This window comes from Ptychodera flava, chromosome 7, assembly GCF_041260155.1.
Source record: "Ptychodera flava strain L36383 chromosome 7, AS_Pfla_20210202, whole genome shotgun sequence".
Classification (NCBI taxonomy): domain Eukaryota; kingdom Metazoa; phylum Hemichordata; class Enteropneusta; family Ptychoderidae; genus Ptychodera; species Ptychodera flava.
The window spans coordinates 29,741,259-29,768,018 of record NC_091934.1 but is presented as its reverse complement, the minus strand read 5'-3'; the positions used below and the strand labels follow the sequence as shown (position 1 = coordinate 29,768,018).

General features: G+C 39.2%; 1 protein-coding gene across 11 annotated transcripts in view; it reads right to left on the bottom strand.

The window, feature by feature from the left end:
• Window positions 1-19,107, bottom strand: part of LOC139137209 (sialate:O-sulfotransferase 1-like) — a 52,304-nt gene extending 33,197 nt beyond the window's left edge. Inside the window, exons 1-3 of one of the 11 annotated variants that reach the window (XR_011553337.1) lie at window positions 18,890-19,074; window positions 12,683-12,798; window positions 5,787-5,991 (exon numbers count right to left, since the gene is read on the bottom strand). The gene's annotated coding sequence lies outside the window, so the exon portion shown is untranslated. Of the gene's footprint in view, window positions 1-3,157; window positions 3,591-5,786; window positions 5,992-9,043; window positions 9,291-12,682; window positions 14,843-18,889 lie in introns of those variants that run through there. The other 10 variants (XR_011553338.1, XR_011553339.1, XR_011553346.1 and 7 more) reach the window with 10 other exon arrangements.
• Between the last annotated feature and the right edge of the window lie 7,653 nt (window positions 19,108-26,760).

Below are 26,760 nucleotides of genomic sequence, written 5' to 3'. Positions count from 1 at the left end.
TAGTTATGTAAAAGAATAGGCAATTTGAATCACAGCATCGTAATATGCATTCACTTTCTGTATAAATAATGCTCTAATTCAAAAATATCTCTGTTTCGTTATACCGATGCTCCAACAAATGCATCGTTACTATAACTTACATAAATATTTCTACGATATGAAATTTCTCCATAACTTCATACACAAAAGTCACCTTTACTCATCGTGACTATATAAAATTCTCGTAAAACTCTTAAATCTCTTGAAAACTCGTCTTTTACATGTATAAAACTAGAACAACACATTTTTCTATTTTTTCAAGTATTGTTTACACAGGCAAAATATCGATTGCTAAGGTGCGATTCAAATCTTAGATAATTTCACAAATAAATATGTAATATCGATGGTAATGATAGAAGTGGGTAACTTAACATGAAACGGAAGTTAATTTCTTCGTGTAATACCATATGACACCAGTCGGCTTGTATAAAAATGTATCAATATAATTCAACTGGTAGGATTACATCACAAAAACACTCAGCTACATTGGAGACTTCAATACGGTGAATCAGTCATGTGAATCCGTGCCATGATAAATTAACAAACAAATTCGCATTTGTTATGTCGATGATCACTGCCTATTCGCTCGCTGCGTGTTTATAAGGAGTCTGAAGTGAATAGCCAAACGACTCTTTCTTGATTTGATGTAAGATTTTGCAAAATATAACCAGAAGAAAGACAATTCTTCATCAAATTATAATTATTCCATTACAATGAGCTTAACATCAAAAATAAAAATTCCTATCTTACATATCATTAATCTCTATAACATATTTTACCAAATAAAAACATTGACGTCGACGTCAAAATACCATATCATCGTAAAAGAATTAAACAAAACATTTAACATCGTAATAAGAACCAAGTTGAATGTTAATTGTTAGATCATATTTTGAGTTAATCGAAAGTTCATTGGTAACTAGAGTTTGCAGAGTCCGTGATGCTTCGAACTTCATTGCAATACTCACTGGCTGCTTGACTGCGGAAGTCGGTGATTTTCGCAATGTGGATTGTTGCATTGTTTTTCGTCGTTCAGTGTATGTTGTTCAGTTCAGTTGATATATCAGCAGTCGGATTCTTCATAAATATATCGCATTGGTTCATATTACAGTGTTACTCAGTCAGTCGAATTCCAAAGATCAGTTCGTCGTATTCAGCGCTTCTTGTCGTCACCGTTGTTGGCTACCAGTTTTCCGTCTTCATGCAGTTTCCTTTGTATCCGGATTCTCCACCATGTTACTATTCGTTTTTTCAAGGTGGATATCTGTTTTGTTGAACTCGCCTTGGCCTGCTGAGAAGTACCTGGGGATCTTCAGTGTATTGACTACACGAGACGTTCAGAGTTCGTTGGTACTACATAGACTTTATTTCCCTGTAGACAAGTTTGACGGTTGCCATCGCCAAAGATACGCTTCTTCCATAGTCTAAATGTCTTGGGTCTGCTGTGTTCCTCTCTCTCAAGCAACTATCTTCTCGAGCAACTATATCTTCGTGCAACTGTCCTCCAACTAACTATCTTCCTTGTATTGTTTTAGCATGGGATTTTAAACGTTATCTTTAAGGCGTGGCTTTGATCATACGATTTGCATGAATTAAAGATAAAATGATACATCCAATCATAAACATCAGTGTCACAATCAATATTCAAACATCACTATGACACGTTGCTAACCCACCACATGAAATTATCAAGTTCCTTTATGAAGTGTTGACTATTTTCATCATTCAGACAGATGTACATTTTGTCGCAAATATGCCTGGTTTGTATGCATATCGACTTATCATTGAGATCTTGTTGTTTTAATTAACCATTTTACTGGTGTGGATGACCGCTAGGTTAATTAACCTTTGTCTGAGATAAAATATCTCCGTAGCACCTATATAAACAATACTTGAAGAAGAGGAAAATGTCTTGTTGTATTTTTAATGTGAAGAAGACGAGTTTTAAGGCATTTTCAGTGTTTCAAGAGATTTAAGAGTTTTACGAAATTTTATACAGTCACAATGAGTAAAGGTGACTTTGTGTATGAAGTAATGGGGGAAACTTCATATGGTAGGGGTGATTTTATGTAAAGTTATAGTGACGATGCATTTGTTGGAGCATCGGTATAACGAAACAGAGATATTTTGAAATAGAGCATTATTTATACAGAAAGTGAATGCATATTACGATGCTGCGATTCAAGTTGCCTATTCTTTTTACACAACTAAGCTCACGTAATTCTTTTGTGACACTGTTCTATTCTTTGTTTCTTTAGAAGTCAACAAAAAGGAAGACAAACGGATAAATGAGAATTCATGATTATTATGCCCCCTGAAGGGAGCCACAGGTGGTGAAAAGGACGGGAATATTTAAGCCGTCAATCTCTGAAACTGATATGAGAAACCGGCGATTATCCCACTCTGCCTCTTGTAAGGACAAAATGCGCAATTAGGTTGTAGGAAAATATTTAGATTTGAATACAAGGAATCAATGATATTGCAACAATTGGAAGACGATGTGATGATGACGAAGTTCAAGGAAAATGAAACAAAAGTGTACGTTTTCTTCAGAGTTGCGAGGATGACCATGTATATGCCATTTAAAACTCGATGTAAACAAGAAATTATCTTTGATATGTAATTTTTCGCTTCTTAGGACTTTACAAATTATTTTATATGTACGACTGTTTGCTTTCTTTACACTTCAAAAAATTCAATGGTTTATGAATCACAATGCAGCACGCATTGCTTGAAAGACGGAGAGTGTTACGGAGATATTTTAACTCGGACAAAGGTTAATGAACCTAGCGGTCATCGACACCAGTAAAATGGTTAATTAAAACAACAAGATCACAATGATAAGTCGATATGCTATTTGAGACAAACACTCAATAACGCTAATAACGTTTTGCGAGGATGTTTACGGAAGTCTGGATGAAAACTGGAATATATTTGAATTATATTAAGAATTGTGAGGGAACATGAGAATTTTACGTGATGGTTTTGCAACGTGTCACAGTGACGTTTGAATATTAATTGTGACACTGATGTTTATGATTGGATGTATCATTTTATCTTTAATTCATGTCTATCGTATGATCAAAACCACGCCTCAAAGATCACGTTTGCACTGTACCTGATGAGCGTTGTTCATGGCTCAACCTCCATAGGTTCGGTGAGGTGCTCGCCGTTGACATTCTCTGCGTCGGGAAAATGTCCGCTCACGATCTTCGGCCTTGTTCTTCATATCTTTTATCTCTTTTTCCAGTCCATGCAAATGTCCGATTATCTCTCTCATCCCTCCGCTGATTTCCTCTGGCTCTTTGGGAATGTTAGTAACCACTTCTGCGGTCTTTGCGTGTACATAAGCAGCAGCAAAGTCCCCTGGTGTTTTCCCTGCTACGAAGGCTTTTATCTCGGGCCGTAACCCGTTGATGAAGAAAGACAAAAGTTCTTTATCCGTCTTTTGGGCCTTCTCAGCCTTTTCATTCAATAATATAGCATACTGTTCAACCGTTTGGTTTGAGAGTTGCTTCAGTTGGAATAGCTTCTGATCGTACAACCATAAAGGATCACACTTACCAAATCGATCCATAAAGGCAGTCTCTAAAGCTGTGTAGTCATTCTTTACGGCATCAGACAGGCCCTAGTACCATCGATCAGCTTCACCAGCCAAATACAGACCAGCCCCTTTCGTATTCTTCTAAGCTGCCGACCTCGGAAGTCAGCGAAGGCGTTTTATCGCTGCCACCATCGTCTCACATTCTCGTCTTCCCGGCCTTTGAATATACCAGGAGCCAAACCATCCGACGTATGTCCGCAGGCTTGTTGTATCTTAACAAGTTGGGCGTCGACTGCTCTCTACCACTCCTCGTCTGCGAGATTTGCTTGTCCTGCTGCCATTTTTCTGTAAGATCTTCCACTCCTCGTTGTCATAAATCAACCACAAATTTGCTTGGCCTACCCGTTTGTTTGACGATGATGGGAGCGATACAACGCCTTCGCCGACTTCCGAGGTTGGCCAGCTGAGGAGAATACGAAAGGGGCTGGTCTGTATTTGGCTGGTGAAGCTGATCGATGGTACTCGGGCCTGTCTGATGCCGTAAAGAATGACTACACAGCTTTAGAGACTGCCTTTATGGATCGATTTGGTAAGTGTGGTCCTTTATGGTTGTATGATCAGAAGCTATTCCAACTGAAGCAACTCTCAAACCAAACGGTTGAACAGTATGCTATATTATTGAATGAAAAGGCTGAGAAGGCCCAAAAGACGGATGAAGAACTTTTGTCTTTCTTCATCAACGGGTTACGGCCCGAGATAAAAGCCTTCGTAGCAGGGAAAACACCAGGGACTTTGCTGCTGCTTATGTACATGCAAAGACCGCAGAAGTGGTTACTAACATTCCCAAAGAGCCAGAGGAAATCAGCGGAGGGATGAGAGAGATAATCGGACATTTGCATGGACTGGAAAAAGAGATAAAAGATATGAAGAACAAGGCCGAAGATCGTGAGCGGACATTTGCCCGACGCAGAGAAGGTCAACGGCGAGCACCTCCCCGAACCTATGGAGGTCGAGCCATGAACAACGCTCAGGTACAGTGCAAACGTGATCTTTGAGGCGTGGCATTGATCATACGATACACATGAATTAAAGATAAAATGATACATCCAATCATAAACATCAGTGTCACAATTAATATTCAAACGTCACTGTGACATGTTGCAAAACCATCACGTGAAAGTTTCATGTTCCCTCACGATTCTTAATATAATTCAAATATATTCCAGTTTTCATCCAGACTTCCGTAAACATCCTCGTAAAACACATAGATAAATGCATCCTATTCTGGATCATTCTGCCCTTATTTGTTCGCTATCGGTTGCGTAATCTCGTTCTGCTTTGTGAAACATACTAAAACAAACGAAAATTTGTACTTGATTGAACCTTCTCTAACCTGCCGATTCAATAGACATAAAATCATTTTGTTTTTAATTTTACTGTGATGGCTGTTTTTGAAAATATTTGCTTGTATGATTAATCTTAAGTTACGAAGCTTGCTTTAATTATTGGCGACCATGGAGTTTACATTCGCCCGCCACTAATGATTCCATTCAAGTCCCAGACCAGACAAGTTTTGGCGAAATTCCAGTGTCGACATAGAAACTGTGAGCTTGTCTAACAGTAAAATTTTATTCCGGTATTTATTAAGCAAATTTCATTTGTGGTTGGTTGCATCGTCAACATTTCACCTGCAAGTAATGATGTATCATTCTAGCTCTTTATTAACGTAATAACTGTAACCAGGCCAGCTTAGAAAGTTTACGGACCGATAGATCAATGCACGACAGTTGCTGTCGAGACCTAACTTTTAGGGATAGACGTTAAATTGTAATCGAGGTCAACCTTATCGTAATACTCCAAATTAATATTCAATCCACACACTCCATGTTGATACATCTTGCCAGGCAATAGTTTCTGTTCAGCAGAAGTGAAGTGTTTTTTCTTTTATACTAAAGACTGAGCTTCGATGATATAAGGCAAGCATATATTTTGATTATGCGTAGGGTGTCTTTTTGATTACCCACCCTAGATGTAAAAGCGTTCACCTCTCTAGCCAACTTGAAATAACCTTTGGGAGGCATGCGGTGGTACAAAAATAGCAGAACCGAGCCAAGACAGCAACTGAAATTCTTTTATTCCCATTCTTGTGAAAGTAAGCCGATGTGTTATGAATGTGTCGGTGAGCACATTTGGATAGAATTACCTGTTGTCGTGTCCGCCTGGTTATCTAAACTTTGAATGGTCACTGCAGGTTCGCTCGTCGTGGAGGTCGTTGCCAATGGTGACATTTTATAGACAAACATCATCAGACAGCTTGTAAAGATAATGCTGCAGATTACAGTCCCTTGTAATTTCATCTGCATTTTGAATTTTTATCGTTTGACAGCTTTCAACGTCTGCTAAAATTCCTGTGTTAAGCAAATTGAGAAAAACACACAGTCAATCATACAACGAAGGAACAAAAGTGACCAAGGTTGCTATCAACATCTAGGCTTCACAACTTTTTATACAGAATCGAAAATAGGACCAGTGATTCTGTTCAAGTGACACTTATTGGCGAAAATAGTGCATATTGACTATATCAGTTAGTCATCACCTAAATTCGAAAGCGCTTTGAAAAATGTCGCTTTGCATCTGCAAATCAAACATTAAAGCAAGGGTGACGGAAACGCTCTTGAAGGACTTAACTACTAAATAAGCATTAAATCAGAAGAAGTGAATTTTTTCGCGACTTCTGCCGTAGACCCTCGTTTTTCACGAGGGCCTATGCTTCTACCAATCTGATAGGAAACATATCTTCCCAAACACAAAATTGAGTTGCAAATAAATATCCATGCTAAATTCTAAGAACACTTCCATGAGCTGGAAAAAATTGAAAAAATTGTCGAAAATATTATAAAGTATATGGTTATAAAATTGACGAGCACCACAATGCATTGCATTTTGATTTTCTGAATTACCCTTCACTACAAACTAGCAAAGGGTCTGCCTTCGTCATGATTATTTAAATACATGTACCTAAGAGGTGCAAAGACAGACCCCTATTCAAAGGGATCCACGCAGTACTCTAACGTATTTGGCTGAATGCAATGGCATTGTTACTGGAAAATACTTCTTCTAAAGGTCAAAGTATACATGACCTCTTTGGTTGGTTTCTAAACTATTTCATCCACAATCTGACATAACCAAAGCCAAATGTATGTACAGTGTTCTCTACAGCTTTGGGGAAAATAAAGCAGATAAATTTACATAAAAATACATAATTCATATAGTCTTCTGTTTTGAAAATAATTTTTTATACAATTATCAACATATGAATAATAGATTCCTCTTAAAGCATGGGAGTATACCACTCTCAAAAATCCCGTTGTGGGGAACACTAGTACTGATGTATGCTTCATTTCACTTTCCATTTTCTCGCTGAACATGATCTCCAATTTCAATATACTTTTCCAGCGATAATAATTTTTTTTAAGGTCATTCAACAAATTTTCTCAAAATTATTTGACTGAACACTTGTGCCAATTACTGTGAGATGTCTAGCTCTTGGCGATATCAGGGATAATGAGGTTAGGAAAAGACACAAACACTAAGGCTCTCTCTCGCCATTATCTGTTCTTATAATTTACCCGATTATGACGGGGCCGGTAGCTGTGACTTTTGATGGTTTTTCGCCATTTTTTGTTTTGTATGTCATCTGCGAGTTTTTGTTCTATTTCCTTTGTGATGTTGAAAATCTGCCCTTTGTGATGTTGCGTAGTTAAAAAAACAGAATATGTTACCGATTATCAAGCCAAACTACAAGTATAAAATAGGTTCTGGTGGCTTTTTTCTTTCGCATAATTTTGCCATGTTTTGTTTTAGAGGAAATATCCTTTTGAGTGATGTAATGTTTCCCACCAAAATTACCAATTTTTTTTGAACTTTTTACGTAATTTTTTAAATAATTTTGGACCAAACAGACATCACATTTCATTAGCTACGGTTTTTCATCAAAATTTTGGCAAAAATCTGAAAAAATTGACTGGGGGAAATTTTATTTCGGCGACAGGTATTGACTTTGGTGCTCACAGGGTAATGACTTATTATTTTCCCAATGGTGCCTGCTTTGATTTAATACTTCAAAAATCTTTCAAGACATGTCCACTCCTGAAAATGCTTATACGCTTGGGGTAAAATTACAAACGGGCACCATCAGAGGTCACGGTGGAGTGGCCGTGCAGAGGTGCAGATTATGCATGGCTGCTGTTCTCATTGTTCGACTTCTTTTTGTCTGCAATTCACCAACAAAATAGATGATCTCTCCGGGTTTACTCATAAAACTTAGGCGTGACACTGACGTTCTGGCCAGTCAACATATCACAAAGAAGCTATTTACGTAACAACAGGAATTACAGTGAAGGTCAAGTGTCCGTTGGTTTTAGAGGTTCACCATTTTTTAGCACTCACAAGGAGGCATTTACGGTCCAAATGACGGCTTCAACGTTGAAAATATAACAAAATCAAGATTTCGTGTGGCATATACTATTCGCTGATCGGGGAAGCGACAAAAATTTATGGATAATCCAGGAAATCTGTGGAAAATCTTGATAACCGTTTATTCTTCAAACTAGAGCTTCACGTGGGTTCTCTTTAGCTGCTAATCTGTTTTTGTACATCCATGGTATGGTTTCTTCTCAGAGGCACTTGACATTATTTAACGTTATGTCAATAAGACAAAGAATTCATCGCTTTTAGCAATTTTTTTTCTTTCAGGTGTGTGGATGGAAACGCTTTCAGGTACCTGTCTGATATGGAAACTTCCCGGAATAGAATTAACTAGATCAAAACACGTTCCATACAGAATATGGATTAATGGTTCATCCGTGGAGGGACCGTGACGGATTTTACTATTTTGAAAGTTGCCCTATGTCAGGTCAGAGACTTTACATAGGGCAACTTTGAAAATGTCGTTCTACGAAGATTTGGAATTCTGTGCCCAGTGATGAGTGATTTAAAATATGCTCCTAATGTAAATAATGAGAGACAAAATTGAAAGTATTTTTATATACGAAATATTTCCTTTAATGGAGAGAGAGAGAGAGAGAGAGAGAGAGAGAGAGAGAGAGAGAGAGAGAGAGAGAGAGAGAGAGAGAGAGAGAGCCGTAATCTTGATGTGATGTTATTTTATTTACATACTAGTACACCATAGTATACGTTGTCAATATTGTTCAAATCTTATAGTTGTTGTTGTTGTTGGAAATAAATTAAAAGGAACACCGGCACACTCGGTCGAATCAACAACAAATCCAAATCGGTGTTCATCAATTCCGTTAGCAACCACGACAATAACAATGACAGCAACGACCACATTACTAAGTTTCTTTTGCTAAATTTTATCAGAGACTTATCCTGGTTTCAGGCGCCTCTGTTCGCCATCTCGTTTTTATTTCCGTGTGATCACGGAGATCTTTTATTTACCTCCATGGTGTGATTTAATTAGGAAATGGCTCAATGGTGTGTCATATGTCGATCATTTCTCTCGTACCGGTACGATTCCATTCTCAATAATTCTCCTATTTCGACATACCAGCGTCGTGACGCGCGAATATTACTCGTGAATTTTATAAAAGTGTTTGAACCGAAATCAAGAATTGCTTTGTGTCAACGCAAGAGATCTTGACCCAAATTGAGAGAACGCTTGAGTCCAGGAATAACATGTACTTTGATCCTGACCTGATATTTAAGCAATAAAGCACACTCAGCGATGGTATACCACGACATTTTGACCAGTTCACGGCATATATGCACGAGCGATAGCGAGTGCATATATGTCGTGAACTGGTCAAAATTGAGTGGTATACCATCGCTGGGTGTGATTTATTGCTATTATATCATAACAGTATATTGAAATTCTGGCGTGGAACGTCATAGAAGGAATTTCCTCAAGCTGACAGCTAGCGCGCATGCCAGCCGTGGTATATCGCCAATATACCACGGTTCTTTTCGCGTCTCGACAAATCAGATCGCTGTATTTGCACCATCAATATACTGTTATGATATAATTACCAATATTGGCTATAGATAATATGAAAAATATCTAGACATGAACCATCCACGGTTGTTGCGCGCACATCGTTACAAGGGTGATTTTTAAGTGAATTTCAGGCGATGAATCTTTCGTAACTATATTTATGAACAACACGAAGTTTCCGCGCCCGTATCTATAAATGAATACACGGCGGTGTTGAAGATACTGGTCTCGATCACATTATGGATGAAGATTTCCCCTTCATCATTAAAAGATATATGCTGTTCAATCGCGTTTATTGACATTGAACGGGAAGGTTGTAGTTTTTGCTGACGTAAGGACACTGAGCTGCGATGTAATTTAGATCACCACATGTGAAACAGAGCCGTCATTGTGTCGACCCCTGACTCCGCTGGGTTTTTTTCTTCATTGAGATATACCATGTCCCCTGCTATTACAGAATTTTGATAGGTTGTCCATGAATGTTACAATATGTACAATATGAGTTGCTACGATCTAATTCCGACTTCGTATTCCTAAACCTATTTTGATAGGGGTAATTTGGAGATAACTTCCCCTGTTGCCGCGTTGAGTGTGCCCTCGCGTAATTGTCTTTTCTCGATATGTATAGAGAGTCGAGTCCAGTTCGTATACTTGTCAGCGGAGATGGCACATGTTGTAGGCATGTGTAGATTATGTATGTGTGCAATGTGGAACGTAAAACCCCGGGGGGGGGGGGGTCACTTCCATTACTTGCCTATATGTATACGTGCCGCCCAATGGGGTGGGTATTTCAGCAACTTGGTCTAAAATGGGGGTATCAATTCCACTGTAAACCGAGGTCTAAAATGGGGTTGATTTTTGAGTGCCAAACAAGAACAAATTTCAACCGTCTGTTCCTGTCTCGCTCGCAGGGTTCTGAGCTGCACTTATAAGCATCGATATCTTTTTCTGTGGCAGGGCAACCATTAAAGAGACCCCCTGGCTTACGCCAAAGTAAATATCGACTTGGTTGTCAAACACTGTCACTGATTGGTCGGAACTCCATATATGGAAGATTTTTGCCCAATAGAAAATACCCAAACAAAGTGGCTCCTAGTATTGATCATGACAGACAGGTCAACCATGGCCACATGAAGTAGTGTTGCTTTACAGATGAACAGCGAGGTTTGTTGTGAATTGCATTTTCAAAAAAACCCACTGGTCAGACTGTAACTGCAGATAATTGATAATTTGTAGAAGCTTGACCAAAATTCGGTGAGGGTGAAAGACAAAATTTTCTTTCATCAAATTTTTTTGGTATTTCCTTTTGGAAATCATGGTTTGGCCAGCAACAACATAGTCCTAAACGTGGTACAGTGGTAGGCTTTGCCGGGGCAAATACTTGCTTTTTCCGTTTTAAAAATTTTGACGCTTTGACTTTTGACCTGGGTCAAAGGTCATAAAGGTCTAAAATGGGGTCCTAAAATAACGGGATTTTAGGTCTAAAATGGGCCCTGGGTTTTATACCTGCGGCCGCACACCCTACCACTTCTCTGAACAGGTACCCCCCCCCCCCCGGGCGTAAAACGTATGTTCAAAACGCTTGGCTGCCGCGATAGCTTGTTCTAGCTCAGAGGGATTTTACCATGAAACTACTGAATTCCAGAAGTAGACCGCAGTCACCTGTGGTCGGTCTATTCCGCTTGGCGTCTATCCAGGGCGTCTATGCTCCCATAGACGTGTGTACATATGCCTGAAAAGGCATATGTACACACGTCTATTGAGCATAGACGCCAAGCGGAATATACCGACCACAGGTGACTGTGACGTCGACCGAGAAGCCCCCACTCAATTATCAGATTTATCTAATATAAATATATTTCCTTGATAACATATTCAATGGAAAACAAAAGAATGACAAACTGTTAATGGGCTGTTGACACATTTGCTAATGCGAGAACCAGGGATTGAGAAGGGCAAATGTTCAAATACCGCATGCGTCGAATTTTGAAAGTAGCTTGTGAGCGAAGTCATCAACGGATTGATGTTGTGTTTGTTTGATGGCTGACAAACAGCGTTTCACAATCCAGTTTCGGTTCGTTTGTATGCATTCTTAGAATAAAAATCGCCTTGGTATTTGAAACATCGTTTTTATCGTCGGCTGATAATGAACAAAACCACCCTAGCGCCCTGTCGCGGACGTATAAAGGAAACGCTGCCAATACATGTATTCGTTTCTGATCCAAACCGCAAAATTCGGCGTACGTGAGAAATTAAGCCACTGTTTGGCATTGCAGTTATGGCCGCCAGAAAAAAAGTAGGCTGTGACAGTTCTGGATGTGAAGGTTGGAGAAACTCAGTGGTGTCGGTTGCGGTATTGACTCACTTTGGTGTGTTCTGCGTGTTCTTTCAATTCCGACGATAAAACAGACAACTGGCTTTCAACAGCACTCTGAAATTCTTGCGTGGTAGACATTTGTTTTGATCTGTGAGAATGGAATGAGAATCACACCGACACCAGAAAAATGATCGAGATATGACACTAGGTGTCACAGGTTGAGGTTTGTGTTTTTCTATCAGTCTCTAGCTAGGTATTGTTATGCAAAACACTTTCTGTGCCCATTAGCCCAGGGTCATTAACCTTCAATGTTGCTCGTGATGGTTGGCAGGGCTGAATGTTACCGTGTCAAGGCCACAGGTGCCTGGAGTTACCAATGTATTATACATAGAGAGATGGGGCCTTCTATGTATACTAGTACTACACCATGGGGTAGGCATCTGTCGTCCTACTAGGCCTAGGGCAGTTTAACGTTTTCCGTTGACTATTTCGTATGAAGATCTGTTCGGAATGGAATTATTGGACTTTCTGTTACCGTCTCGGAACATGAGTCCCGCATTGAGGATTATCGACTCCATAAAACCATGTTTTTTTACCTCCATGATAAAACATGTGGAGCGGTTTTTTACACTTGCATAGGTAGACGGGAGGGGAGGGAGAGATCATAAATGACGTCACAATAGTACTATAATGTCTCCATGGCTATCAATGGCCAAAGCGATTCGTCTGGAACCAAAAAGTACAATTACATGTAAGTACGTTCTCTTACCTGTTTAGTGTTGGTACTGGAATCGAGGTGACTCGATCCTTGGGCCTGAAAAGTGTCTTCTCTGGCCGTCGGATTCCGCTTTGACCACTACTTTCTGACTTTACTCCCAGAACTATCTATGATTTGAGGTAAAACGCTTATAGACTTTACATGAAGAGTGCACCACGTGAAAGCGGTCTGACGACAGCCGCAGGACTCATTAATAAGGCATACAATCGTAGACAATAGAGAAAGGTGGTGTTACGTAATAGTGTCATTTCTTCTGTTTATAATACAAAAACCTTTTAACGAGATTCCACAAGCACTGTGTATGGGTTGTAAAATGCGCATGTTCAAGTTGTAGGGCGTGCCGTTGGTATGTATGTGTGGCGCTAGTTGAAAATCATGGGTGCCAAATGTCAGTCCCAAGGGGTGGGGCAGGTATGGGATGTCTTGTATTCGGCACCCTATTGTTTATTTATTTTCATACCTTTGACTACAATATTCCCGATAGAGATTTGTACTATACCAACCAAGGGTGTCTTGGCTTTTACCTACATGGTCTTACCTTGGCAATGGTTTTGTAAATATTTCTTTTTTCTCTTTTTGTCAAGTTTAAATATTTCTTTTTCTTCATTGTGTCATGTATTTATCCTTTGATAATCTTACGCTAGATTTTATCACTATGCTGCGTCTATCATCTGATGCGTTTGATTGCCTATTGCGCCAAAGCAAGCAAGGGTACGTTACTAATCCGTATAGGCGCAGGTTTCGAAGCCACATGCACAGCCATTTCATACCAGTTTTGTTTGTCCGACCGTGCGCTTGTTCAGCTTCCTGTCTCAAGACTGAAATTGGGCATGTGCTGGACACACTTCAGTTGTTCACTTAATTGTCAAATTGTAGGTAAAAACCCAGCGTTGTCAATGTGTACGGGATCTTAATATCACCGTAAAAACCCATGATTTCGAGCACAAAAATGATTCTGAGTGTATATCGTCGGATCGAATTTAATAGGAAATTAACACCGCCGAAATAAATGGTCGAATTAATAACGAGACGATTGTGAGTATTCACATGAAACATTTTTTTTATATGGCGATTGCTTCAAAGAATGGGTGATTTTTTTTGGTGCCCCGACATCGACAAATGGTCGTCATTCAGTAGTGTTATGCTCTACGTCACAAACGAAAACAAATTGGGTACAGGGGCATGTCAAAATCAAAGTGGCCGCTGTTTCAAGACACATCGCGACGGGCCGATCGGTGGACGTCGCGTAAGTTGTGTCGGCCTTTGAAAATAAATAGTAAATAGAAAATAAATAGTAACTTGTGGCAGGCAGGTAATATGATCGACACTGAACATTCCTAAGTTACACAATAGAAGACTAACCCTTGACATGTGCTTTTTGTACAAAATAATTCATTCACATTATGATGCTCCAGATATTCTAAATCAAATCTGCTTTTATGCCCCCAGTAGAAATTTACGCAGGAAACCCTTTTTAAACCAGACTTGTGTTCTGTTAATTGCAGAAAATTCTCGACAGTGCCCAGATGCATGTCTGTTTTTAATGATATCTCTTTTAAATGTAATATAGATATTTTTTCTACGCTGTGTAGTTTTAAAACTATTTTATCCAGTCATTTTAACAGTTCTCCTTTTTGATACGTGTATGTTTTTTTTTCAATTTAATGTATCGTGCTACTTTTATGGTTGTCTTGTATATTTGTCTTGTGTTTGTGTGACTTTTTTGTTTCGCAGATCTGTTAGTGGTTTGCCCGTTGATCTGTGTATCAAATAAAATAAAAAATAAAAATACTTAACTTGTGGTACATTATCTACGTCGATCAAATAATTTTAATTGACATCACTTATCGTAAGAAACCCGATAATGAAGAATATTTCACCAATCTGAGAGACCATGGCGACCATTTTCCTGTGAGTATTCAAAGTTGCAACTTGCGAAACCAACATCAGAAGAATTTAACTCTTTTGCTGTGTTCTACATGTTTTAATGTCAGTCAAATTTCAGGAAAGTATCCGTACATTTTCGTGATCGTACGGCGTAAATAGCGCAACCTGACGGCGATTTCCGAAAGAACCAGTAAGGTGCGGAAATGTGTTTTATCGTTTTTAGAAAGTTTAGCTAGAAGTTTAGAAAGCTAAATTAGAATTGTCTAAATCTAAATCTAAACTCCAGCTAAACTAGAAAGTTTAGAACGCTATTTAGATCAAGCTAAATATCGTAATTATCGGATATATCGCTGGAAAATAAATTTGGCCTCTTCAGGGCCGAGCTAAACTCCAGCTAAATTAGAAAGTTTAGAACGCTTTCTAGATCGGGCTAAATATCGTAATTATCGGATATATCGCTGGAAAAAAATTTTGGACTCTTCAGGGCTAAGCTAAACTCCAGCTAAATTAGAATGTTTAGAACGCTTTTTAGATTGGGCTAAATATCGTAATTATCGGATATATCGCTGGAAAAAAATTGGACTCTTCAGAGCCGAGCTAAACTCCAGCTAAATTAGAAAGTTTAGAACGCTATTTAGATCGGGCTAAATATCGTAAATATCGGATATATCACAGGAAAAAAGTTTGGACTCCTCAGAGTCGAGCTAAACTCCAGCTAAATTAGAAAGTTTAGAACGCTATTTAGATCGGGCTAAATATCGTAATTATCGGATATATCACAGGAAAAAAGTTTGGACTCCTCAGAGCCGAGCTAAACTCCAGCTAAATTAGAAAGTTTAGAACGCTATTTAGATTGGGCTAATTATCGTAATTATCGGATATATCACAGGAAAAAAGTTTGTACTACTCAGAGCCGAGCTAAACTCCAGCAAAATTAGAAAGTTTAGAACGCTTTATAGATCGGGGCTAATTATCGTAATATAGCTGTGTTTAGCTGTGTTTTATCGTGTTTAGCTTATTTAGCTCCCATTGACAATACACAGAGTTTGGAACAGGAACACGGCGAGAGACACAATTCCGCACCTAACTCCAATTTTTTCCTTTCTCCACCAATAAACCCGAGACAATTTTACTGACAGTATTACACTATAATAACCAGTCTTGATATGAGGAACTGTGTATACACTAACGTTTTCGATTTCATAAACCAGAATTCAGATCTCTACGTTCAAGTGACGAAGTTTCTCTTAAAACTCAACCAACAAGACTCAAATTATGATGATCGTTCTTTCTCATATGTCGCCGTAGCAGCAGCCATAGCTAGCTCTCGTACGTTGCGACGGAAAAACTTTTTCTTTCCGTTGCACGACTCGGAGTTTCCCTTTGCAATCCATATTCGTCCGAGAAAAACGAGAGCTACGACTGCACAGATGAATGTCGCTGCTTCCTTATGGAATAGACTTTCTGGTCATATTCGTTCAGCATCAAAGACCTGCTTCTTCGAGAAATCATAGTCATGCAACACTGTGTAAAGCGCCAGTTGAAATTTTCTTTATGCTTTATCTAGAAAACTTAGGTGATTGTGCTCAGCTCACGTCTTAAGTTGTACTGAAAATAGCGTTTAAGACCCGATAAACAAAATGTTGCACTTGGTGGGGGTGTTCGTGATAAGTGGAACGGCGTTTCTGTCCTATCACTGGCCATGCTTGGTTTAGGCGTCAAATTTAAAATTCATGGTTATCAGTCAGTACACATTGACAGACACACCCACTAACTCATTAAGCTGGCAAACGCTCTCGCAGAAATTTGTATTGCAAAAAGCTGTCATGACAACTCAATGTTGATGTCCATTTCTTAACGGGTATTCCTGCCGTGTTCAATATCAGACACTCAGAACAGGAACAACGCTGGTAATATTGCGTCTTTAGTCTTGAAAGCCAGTAGAATTCGTAACTGATGACATGTCAAGGCATGGAGCAAGTTATCACCATTGAAGTCAATAAGGGAGCGTTCAGTTTTTACGGCCTGGGGGGGGGCCGGCAAAATCTTGTCGCCGGTGTTCAAAAAAATATAGACCCCCCCTGCATTTTTTGTGAAAAAATGATGACCCCCCCTTTGTCAGACGAAAAAAATTGATGACCCCCCCCCCCTGAAAAATAACCAAAACCCATATGTCAAATTTACCCGCATGGTTTAAATTTGAACTCCGGTACGCGGCGCACTTTATTCGATGCCAGTGCACAAACTTCTCAGCCACATCCATTGAGACGTCTGTTAATTAGGACGACTGTAAGGCAATTTTTAACTTCATTTCCATAGACAACTCATGTCCATGGACATTGTATAAAGTAAACTTTATCGGAGTGGTTCGCCAAAGGCAGCCTCCGGTTAAGAGGGTCATGGGCCATTACGTAAAGTCAACTTTATTCTAGTGGGCCACCAAAGGTGGCACGCCGGTAAAGAGGGTCGATCATGGCTATTGCATAAGTAGACTTTACTGGACAGGGCCGCTGAAGGCGCGCGGCCATTACCATTATTCAGTGCGTGATCCCAGGGGTCCCTCAAAAATGTTTCTAATACAAGCCGCGGCTTCAATTGGGAATTTTACGGTAAGATTGCCGTGGGGTATTACATAAAGTCAATTTATTGTAGTGGGCCGCCGGAGGCGGCCCGCTGGTAAAGAGGGTCAATCATGGCCATTGCATGAAGTAAACCTAATTGGAGTGGGCCGCCAAAGGCGTCTGCCCTTAAGAGGGTCATGGGTAATACATAATGTATATTTATTGTAGTGGGCCGCCGAAGGCGGCCCGCCAGTAAAGAGGGTCAATCATGGCCATTGCATGAAGTAAACCTAATTGGAGTGGGCCACCAAAGGCGTCTGCCCGTTAAGAGGGTCATGGGTAATACATAATGTATATTTATTGTAGTGGGCCGCCGAAGGCGGCCCGCCGGTAAAGAGGGTCGATCATGGCCATGGCATAAAGTGAACTTTATTGTTGGTATTATGTTTTTGAAAATGTGGTGACCCCCCCTTTCCTACCAGTGAAAAAGCGATGACCCCCCCTTTGCGGATTCCAAAATTATGATGACCCCCCCCCTGGATTTGCCGCCCCCCCCCGGCCGTAAAAACTGAACGGTACCTAAAGTCAATATCGCCAATATACCACGGTTCTTTTCGCGTCTCGACAAATCAGATCGCATATATTTGCACCATCAATATACTGGTATGATATAATTACCAATATTGGCTGGGGTATAGAGAATGTGAAAAATATCTAGACATGAACCATTCGCGGTTGTTGCGCGCACGTCGTTACAAGACTTTGACCATGGAGGTAGTAGAGACTACCTCCATGCTTTGACAAAGTCGACAACTAGCGCACCTATTTTTTACATCCATGGTTATACCTTGCTGGTGCGCTCATTGTTGGCTTTGTCAAAGTTAATCCGGTGATAATCTGGTGACAGCGTCCACAGATTAGTAATTTACCCTTGCTTACTTTGGCAAATTTAGGCACTCAAACTCATCAGATAATAGACTAAATTATCACCTTGCTTGCTTTGGCGAATTAGGCAATCAAACTGGTCAGATAATAGATGCAGCATGCTGATAAAACGTTTACGCAAGATTGTCAAGGGCAGTGCAAGACCAAAACACCAAAATTTGGTAGAATGAACCTTTATTAGCAATAAAACAAAACACCTACCCACCCCTGGGGACAGACACATAGGCTATCCCCTATGGTTGAGGTTTGTGTTTTTCTATCAGTCTCTAGCTAGGTATCGTTATGCAAAACACTTTCTGTGCCCATTAGCCCAGGGTCATTAACCTTCAATGTTGCTTGTGATGGTTGGCAGAAAGGTTGTATGTAGGGTAGAGCTGTATGTTACCGTGTCAAGACCACAGGTGCCTGGAGTTACCAGTGTAGTATACATAGAGAGATGGGGCCTTCTGTGTATACTACACCATGGGGTAGGCATCTGTCGTCTACTAGGCCTAGGGCAGTTTAACGTTTTCCGTTGACTATTTCGTATGAAGATCTGTTCGGAATGGAATTATTGGACTTTCTGTTACCGTCTCGGAACATGAGTCCCGCATTGAGGATTATCGACTCCATAAATCCATGTTTTTTTACCTCCATGATAAAACATGTGGAGCGGTTTTTTTACACTTGCATAGGTAGACGGGAGGGGAGGGAGAGATCATAAATGACGTCACAATAGTACTATAATGTCTCCATGGCGTATCAATGGCCAAAGCGATTCGTCTGGAACCCAAAAGTACAATTACATGTAAGTACGTTCTCTTACCTCTTTAGTGTTGGTACGGAATCGAGGTGACTCGATCCTTGGGCCTGAAAAGTGTCTTCTCTGGCCGTCGGATTCCGCTTTGACCACTATTTTCTGACTTTACTCCCAGAACTATCTATGATTTGAGGTAAACCGCTTATAGACTTTACATGAAAAGTGCACCACGGGAAAGCGGTCTGACGACAGCCGCAGGACTCATTAATAAGGCATACAATCGTAGACAATAGAGAAAGGTGGTGTTACGTAATAGTGTCATTTCTTCTGTTTATAATACAAAAACCTTTTATCGAGATTCCACGAGCACTGTGTATGGGTTGCAAAATGCGCATGTTCAAGTTGTAGGGCGTGCCGGTGGTATGTATGTGTGGCGCGACTGTTGAAAATCATGGGTGCCAAATGTCAGTCCCATGGGGTGGGGCAGGTGTGGGATGTTTTGTATTCGGCACCCTATTGTTTATTTATTTTCATACCTTTGACTATAATATTCCCGATAGAGATTTGTACTATACCAACCTAGGGTGTCTTGGCTTTTACTACATGCTCTAACCTTGGCAATGGTTTTGTAAATATTTCTTTTGTCTCTTTTGTCAAGTTTGAATATTTCGTTTTCTTCAATTTGTCATGTATTTATCCTGTGATAATCTTACGCTAGATTTTATCACTATGCTGCGTCTATCATCTGATGTGTTTGATTGCCCATTGCGCCAAAGCAAGCAAGGGTACGTTAATAATCCGTAGACGCAGTCACCTGATTATCACCGGACTAGTTTTGCCAAAGTCAACAACGAACGAACCAGCAAGTACTGCATATTTTTTCAAACAGATAAGATATTCTTGCTGGTAAGTTTGTTGTTGACTTTGTCAAAGTTAATCCGGTGATAATTCTGGTGACAGCGTCCACGGATTAGTAACCTACCCCTGCTTGATTTGACCGCGTTCCCTCCACAAACCAGATATGAACTGAAACTGCTAACGTGTTTCATTATATATTGAAGTTATGTGTAAATTTGAACCTTTGCCACATGTTTGCAACTTCGTTAAATTATTATGATCAACATAATGAACAATAATCACCGCCGATTAATTCTAAAAGGTCATGAAGTATACAAATATGTCATTAGCTGAAATAAAAATATTAAAGTTATTTGACTGCTCTTATTGTATCACCACTTTATCTAGCAAGTGTAATTACCGTTGGCCAAGTCCTTCAAGCCATATATGCCGAGCTGTGAAAGCTCATTAGATATGCAAATTATAAATTAGCTGACATGAAAATGTGAAATGACTTTCGATATTGTTTTGACCTAGTACCTGGTATAATCATCAATGTACATAGCATGTTTCGCTAACTTTGATCAAGTAAATCCCGGTATATCCCTAATAAGCAAAGTTCATTAAATATGTAAATTAGGAATTGGCTGAAGTAGAAAAGCTTAATGATTATCAATAATGTTGTATCATGGTATCTGCAATATGTGTAGCAAATTTTGTCAACTTTGGTCAAGTCAATACAGACATCTATCTCTAATTATCTCTAATTATATCTCTAATATGCAAATTAGGAATTGGCTGAAGAGAAAATGCTTAATGTTTTTCAATAATATTGTATTATAGTGTCTTTAATGTACATAGTAAGTTTCATCAATTTTGATCAAGTCAATTCAGATAAATATCCCTAATTATGAAAATTCATTTAATATTCAAATTAGGTTTTGGCTGAAGTAAAAATGTCTTTTGACTTTCAATAATGTTATATCACAGTATCTTTGATGTATATAGCAAGTTTCAACAACTACAATCAAGTTAATTCAGATATATATCCCTAATTGGGAAAGTTCATCAAATATGCAAATTCGGAATTGGCTGAAGTAAAAATGCTCAATGACTTTCAAAAATGTTGTATCATAGTGGCTTCAATACATGTAGCAAGTTTCATCAACTTTGGTCCAGTCATTTCAAATATATATTCCTAATTAACAAAGTTCATGAAATATGCAAATTAGGAATTGGCTGAAGTTAAAACGCTTAATGACTTTCAATAATGTTAAATCATAGTATCTTTAATATACATACCAAGTTTGGTTAATTTTGATCGAGTCAAATCAGACATATATCCCTAGTTAGGAAAGTTCATTAAATATGCAAATTAGCATTTATCTTTCATGTCACCCCTTAATGGTTCCCACTGATGATATATCTTGGTGTGATCAACATTTGTAGCAAATCTCATCAAATTGTGTGCAGTCGTTTTTAATATATATCCGTTTTTTCTAAAATCATTAATTATGTAAATGAGCAAAAAGTATGCAAGCCACACCCACCAAAAACTAATCAGTTCTTGCCATTTGCTAACTGAATATATGTACCAGGTTTGATTCTGATCTGATAAGCCGTTTTTGAGATATCGGACCAACAGACAGACAGACAGACAGACAGACAGACAGACAGACAGACAGACAGACAGACAGACAGACGGACAGACAGACAGACAGACAGACAGACAGACATCGCTGCGACATATGCTCACGTGTGTAAACACGTGAGCAAAAAAGGGGGGGCCGTGATTTGACCATGGAGCTAGAAAATCCGTTTCTAGCTCCATGATTTGACGCACTATAGGCAATCAAACGCATCAGATAATAGACTAGATTGAAAGATCCGACGTATCTTTCAGTCTAATAAAAGACGTAACAAGTGATAAAACTTAACTTATAGCACAGGCGGCCCAGACGTATTGAGTTTTTTTTCACAGTTTTTTCTATCAGTTGCTCTCCTTTTCTTCATGCTCTGACTGATCGGAGTAAATAAAATAAATGATTATATAACCTAACCTAGCCTCTTGACTCTTTATTCATTTTACACCCCATTACAAGGACGTTTATCTCTCATATAATACACATCTGGTTATTAATTAGTCAACACAACTAATTATGCTAATCCGTGGACTTACTGTGCGTTTCACCTAGGTACCGCGACTCAGCGTATGAGACGGACACATTTCACCTACAACACAAACGATTAGCTTGGGTATCATGACACATTTGAAAATCACCGACTCATTGATTAATTACAGTAAACCAGCATGGGGCAACCGCTCTGTCTGGACTGAGAGATACGCTTGATCTACTATGTAACTGTTTTTACAATTTCAGCTAAGAGTTGAAGAGGTGAAACTTTAACCTTGAAAGAAATGAAATACACAGGGCTCGAATACGATGTCGACTTCGAGATCTCACATGAACTTCAAAAGTCTGTTGTCAACGCAAGAAACAAGTTTATTTCATTCCGTTCAAGTTAGAGTTTCGTATTAAAGTTTTATTTCGAGAGCAAACATTTTTGTTCAGAAAACCTTCAGCTCTTCAACTCTTAGCGGAAATTGTCAAAAAAACAGTTTAATACATTGTAGATCGAGTATATCTCTCAGTCCAGACAGAGCGGCTGTTCCCTGCTGATTAAGTGTAATTAATCAATGAGTCGGTGATTTTTAAATGTGTCGTGATACCAAGCTAATCGTTTGTGTTGTAGGTGAAATGTGTCCGTCTCATACGCTGAGCTGCGGTACGTAGGTGAAATGCACTGTATCAGGGATTTTATGGGTTGGTCAACATTGTGAAAGATAGGAAAAGTTACTGAAAAGGGGCACATCTCTATATGACAAATATGACAATTACGGAACACAATGACGAATTCTTAAGCAGGAAAATATACTGACAATTGAAATTAAAAATGGTAGCTTGTCCCTGTTTATGGCAAAGAACAATTGTAATGACTTTCAAAATATAACAGATTGCGAAAGCATCATTTATTTACTGTCTGTTCTGTGCTGTTTTGTGTCTTTGTTTATAACTAGTGTATTACGGATTTTGACCTATCGTGTTATCGGATTACGGATGGGTATGATTGCGATTATTTTTCTATAAGCTTCAAAATGAGTCCCTACACCTCGTGCAAAGAATTGATAAAAGGGTCCGAATATCCCCTTGGTGCCTACTGCCTTGAGGGTTGAAAACACAAGTATACTATAGTACGCGCAAAAGTCGAGTTCGCCTCGGTGCCCCATGCAACGATAATTATATGCGGAACCCTTCGAATCACCGAAAAACAAAACAAAAAACAAAAAACTGCTTGTGCAGTGTGTTTGGGTGTTAAAATACAGAATTCTTTTATGTATAACTCATGGAACATTTTTCCGCCTATGGTCAACTGAATTTACGCACCATGGAGATAGGAGTGATAACCACACAATGGCAAGAAATGCAGAAGGCCACTTCCTTGCTATGCTTCACCGTATGCCCATGGATTAAAGCACAGACTTGGAGAAAAATTCCCCCTGTCTGTGATTAAAGCTATGCAGGGGGTGTGAACTTTGGCTGTGAAAGACGTCGCAGTGTATTCATCGTCTCGTGAACCGAAGTACATTGTACCCATGGACACTGTACCATTCATTTTGAAATCGACAAAATCTATGTATTAGTTGGAGCTGTAAGTAAAATGTACACTGGGGATCTATTAAAGTAGTAAACCCTTTTGTTCACACTTGGGAAACACAAATAATAAAAGAGGATTTCTTAAGTCATCCATTGTAGTTGCTTTTAACATTTACCGCATATAATTTTTATTGGAATGTCAATTGACAGATGTTCGTCAATAGACAGAATCTGGCTATTGACAGGCGCCTGTCCATAGACAAAAATTGACTATTAACGTTTTCCGCCAAACTTCACCACATTTTAGCGAAACGAACTACTCGTCGCCCACCTGAATAAGAAACACATTGTTCTGTTCAAAGAGACTGCCGAGGAAGTTCTGAGACCGCGATTTTGTAATGCTACAGCTATAACTTATTGGCTAGTTTGTACTACAACTGCGTGAATTTGGCATAAATACTGATCATTATTCAGGAATCAGGTACAGTAGGGAACTTTTGTAAGTATACAACAATGATAGAAATATTACGTTTTTATTAACAGAATTCCCACTCTTGTCGTGGCTGTAAGGCCCTGTGAGGACATTTCAACAACAATAGCAGCATCTTGTTGTAATTTCAGAAGTCTATCGGTCAACAACCTTCTGTCCCTCAGACCTACGCTTACACATTTTGTTATCAAGATTGTTCGTGGTATTGTAAATGTCCTTGGAAGTCACAGTTTTCCTGTCTTTTCTGAAACAAATTTTTTCAATATTTCTGATATCAACATTTGTAGATCTTCACATTCAGAATCTTCCAGTCGTCTGTTTTCTGGATACTATCCCCGGCCCCGCAATAGAACAGCAATGGCAAAATAGCGAAAGTTGATGGCTGTACTTGCACTCAGAATTTATTATCACCAAAATAATAACTCACTTGATAAACTCACCTATGAATTGACAACGTCACCATTTGCCTGTCTTTGCCTCTGTAACAATCAGGTGCGGTCAAAGGTTATTCCGTCGTAACGAGACCATTATAGCTAGGAAGCCCTAGCTCAAGAGTCTGTATTCATTATATCGGGGCAGAAAGTTTCGAACACGTGACCAGGTTAATACCAGTTTATGCCTTTCCGCAATGTGCCTTGCAAGCTTTTAAAGAAACGAAATAAACATAGCAGTGTGCCACCGGCGCGTTCGCCGTTCACGTAGTTTATCTACTCGTACATTGAAGAGTTTGCGCTCTAATGTTGTGAACAGTATAAAACCTTAATTCAACCTGGTAATCTTGCATATTTCGAGTGATACTATTTCTATCGCTAAAAGAGAAATAGTTGCGACAAATTAAGGTAGAAACGCGCCTCGGGGACACAAATTTGGACTCTCAAACTTTTACAATTCTTTTCTGATCTACCGCTTGTGGGGGTTCATTTTAAGGCTCTTGGCGTAAGAAAACTTTTCACCGGCTTAGTTTTATTTTCTCCATAGAGTTAACACAGTGATGGCGGCCATTTTGAATTTTAAATATCGGTAAATCTTGAGTTATTTTTTCCCTAGTACCAAAATTTGGACGGTAACCCTCCCCCCTATTTTTATTCTTGATTTTGAAAGAGAACGGTTGAAACATTCCTCAAGGAAAGTTTGAGCAAAAGTTTAAGTCTTTCACTTTCGAGGCGCGAAATACCTTAAGGCGAACGTAAGTGCGATTTCGCAAGCGCATAGCAATGACGTCTGCATTTAATGGTTGATGCCACAGTCCCATCCTTATACGGTAAAGTCTACGGCGACGTTGTCCATTTTTCGTGCTGATTGAAATATTCTGAGATTGAGCAGGAGGCAGCTTATTTCGCTAAAATAGCCTAAAGTTTAGCGAAAGAACGCCCAGCATGTCAATAGCAAAATGTTGATAGTCGGATTCTGTCTACTTGACAGGCGTTGGCAGGCGTCGTACAAGGTAGAGTCCACGACACGTCCGTAATTTTGTGCACAAAAAGGCTTTGTAAAGCTCTAGCATTCTGAGAAGCACAAGCAGTTCGTTTCGCAAAAATTTGGTGAATTTTGGTGAAAAACGTTCCGCGTGTCAATATCTACCAACTTTCACCTATTGACATGCGCTTGTCAGTAGCAAGATCCAGGTTATGCAATCATGGCATGGTCATACGAGCGTTGATACAAAATTCGTACACGGTGATCATGAAGTACAATACACCCCATTGCATGCATTGCGGCGACTTTGTCCAAATTTTGTGCAAAAACAGACTTTGTAAAGCCTTTGAACGAATATGGGCCGGGTTATTTTGCTTAAACGCGGTGAATTTTGACAAATATCGTCCCGCGTGTCAATTTTGTCTATTGACTGTATTGACAGTCTCCTGTGTCATTACATGCCGGCGGATTCCGTTCACGGTCCGCCCACGGCACGGTCCCTTTGTAGACCCTGGAGGAACCATGTTCTGTCTATTCGGACATGCACCTGTTAACAGCCACGGTTATTTTTTTTCTGCTGATTTTTACAGTGGAATCGAAATAGCAGCTCATGCATGTGACCATATACTGAAGGGATATCGACCTGGTCAGACGAGTGACCTCGGCAGGGTAAGGGAGCGTTCAGTTATTACGGCCGGCAAAATCTACGGGGGTCACCTTAAATTTGAAAACTGCAAGGGGGTCATGTATATTTCAAACATCTCGGGGGCGGGGGGTTCCCTTGATTTTCATAAGTATCCGTCCCGTCAAAAAGTAGTTTCAGTGTTCAGAAATATTCTGGGAGATGAAAATGATTCGCTGCCTGATTTCATTCTCTGAAGTAATTTAACTGTAAATCTGAACAAAAGTACGGTCACATGAACATCTTGCCTTAGCAACTCTGTAGCTTTTCTTATTGTAAATCGAGCTCACTGAGGGCAACGAATAATTCCTATTAGAGATATAGCAAGTTTTGTCAGGGAAATTATTTATCAGTTACCTGTAGACTACTAATACTACTATGAAAAGTGAAATTATACTTTTAGGTGAAATTCCTATATCATAATTGTTGTCAACATCTGAACTTTCAAATACCCTATTTGAATCAAGTACATTTGTATCAATTATCAAACACCTATAAAAGTACAAATTAATTTAGTTTAGCATTGTAAAAAATTATTCATAGTTTTCTCATAGACTCCAATGTATAGTGAATCAACATTTCGGTGAAATTCCAAAATCCAATTTCTTACACACATATCAACCTTTAACCATCCTAGTCTAACTAAGTACTTTAAAATGAATTATCAAACGTCTATAAATACACAGATTTAGATAGTTTTGTATTGGAAAAAAATATTCATAGTTTCCTCATAGACTACCATGTATAGTGAATCAACACTGATTTCAGTGAAATTCTAAAATCCAATTTCATGCACACATATCCATTTGTAGCCGCCCTAGTCTTAATATTAGTGATCGAGAGTACATAAATAAAC